Source organism: Gymnoscopelus braueri, assembly GCF_963280865.1.
Source record: "Gymnoscopelus braueri genome assembly, chromosome: 17".
In the NCBI taxonomy this organism is placed as follows: Eukaryota; Metazoa; Chordata; class Actinopteri; order Myctophiformes; family Myctophidae; genus Gymnoscopelus; species Gymnoscopelus braueri.
Window position 1 is genome coordinate 33,158,533 of NC_137617.1, and position 2,199 is coordinate 33,160,731.

Consider the following 2,199-nt stretch of genomic DNA (forward strand, 5'->3'; position numbering starts at 1 on the left):
GCACACTATAATATCCCACTAATTTACAGCCATGCTTACAACTCAATGAGCCTGTTTGATGTTCAGTGTCATCTTTTGATAAGGGCCATATATTTAGTGGGCACTAAAGTTGAGTTTGGGAAATGATGCTGCTGCTATTGTATTTGCTATCGCATTGAGAGTCAAAAATGAATGAATGGAGCTAATGGTGCAATTCACATGAAGCTCAATTAACATTTTACGGGTATATTTATTATGTTATCGGTTACTGATTAACATAATAAAACTGTAATCAACTCTAATCCATTGCATTATTCCAACTGAAATCGGATTACTTGCTGCATTTCATTCTGATGTGTTTTGAATAACACTGTTTACTGCCACGCTAAACCATCATTTCAAGCAGCATGAATCACGCCACCAACAAAAGTGTCTGTAATTGAATTGAATTGAATCCAAGTCTCATCTTGTCTTGCATGTCTTTCCTCTCTCCGCCCTTCCTTTCTCTCTAGTCTACACTGATCTATCTGGAATGAATAATTTAACCCTAAATACTTAGTTGACTAGGGTCCCCCAGGGCTCTTTACGGTACTTGGTCCGCTTCTTTTTACCGTCTACACCAAATCTCTTCACTGAAAATAGCCGATCTACAAGCTCACAACGTATTGTGAGTTGTAGATCTACTATTTATGCCAAATGTTTGCCCAAGAATATTATGCAGTTTGACTGTCTGTTTTAAGTTTTTATTGAATAAAAATGCATATACATGAACATATATCATTAATATAAATCATAAAAAATAATATGAAGCTTGAGAGCTTATTTCCGTGTGTGTGTGTGTGTGTGTGTGTGTATGTGTGTGTGTGTGTGTGTGTGTGTGTGTGTGTGTGTGTGTGTGTGTGTGTGTGTGTGTGTGTGTGTGTGTGTGTGTGTGTGTGTGTGTGTGTGTGTGTGTGTGTGTGTGTGGGGGCGCGTGTGCGCGTGTGTGTGCGTGTGTGTGTGTGTGTGTGTGTGTGTGTGTGTGTGTGTGTGGTAGAGTGAGCAACCAGCATTTTTGATGTCTCCTGGTAGTTATTCTACCAAAAAGTGTCCCAAATTACCTTATTCCACGCTATATTGTACATAAACCAGAATTACATTTCCTTTTAGTTCTGTACTTTTGTTTGTCCCTCAAGCCTTTAACTGCAGCTCATTCAAGTTGTCTTCAGACATAGACGGGCATCATGTTAGGATGTGCATTTGCCCATTCAGCAGTAGCTAAGCCAGGGGGAACATAAGCATTTCTCCCTCCACTCCTGAAGTGACATGTAAAACGGAGTTAAACATTAATGTGTGATTATTTATACATTGTGCGGTTTCAAAGGCCTCTTTACTGTATGGTATTCTAACTACCTGACCCCCTCCCCACCTCTTCAATGTTACTTCCATTAGCTGTGCAGCCATCACTTCAGTGTTGCCATGTCCGCTTATTATAAGCGTTATATAGTTGCTTATTTTGGCTTGCTGTTTAATGTTGTTTAAACGAGTGGTTCTCAAACCTTTTCATGTCAAGGACCGCCAAATGAATTATGTATTATTCCGCAGACCCCCATCTGAAAAGAATTGTGACAGGGACCACCATACAACATCTGTGTTGTTATTTCACTTTTTTTTCTAATACAGTATATCTTTTGAAAATAGCAGATATACAAACTCATCGCGACACGTCGTTGTGAGCTTGTAGATGGACAATTTTCAAACGGCCGATGTGTATAGAAGTGGTTAAACTAGTTTTGATGCCATATTAAGTCATTTTGCTAGGGACCCCTGTGTGTGCGTGATCATGCGACCTACTGCAGTCACTTCCTTTGGGCTTGTTTTCGTAGACCTGTCCGCTTGTTTCTCTCCTGGAATCTGGCAACACTGGTAGAGTAGTCTACCTGCCATACCTCCCCGCCTCAACGTTCCTCCCATTAGCTGTGCAGCCATCAGTTGTCAGAGCGTATACGCCCAGGGAAGTAACCCAGAAGAGCCCTGCACTCTCCCCAAGTAGTTATGGGAAACACAATGAGCCCCCGCAAATCATGTCAATGCCTCCCCGAGGACGACTTTTCCAGATGCCACTGTTTTCCTCCTCAATGACGTATCTCAGTGTGTGTGTGTGTGTGTGTGTGTGTGTGTGTGTGTGTGTGTGTGTGTGTGTGTGTGTGTGTGTGTGTGTGTGTGTGTGTGTGTGTGTGT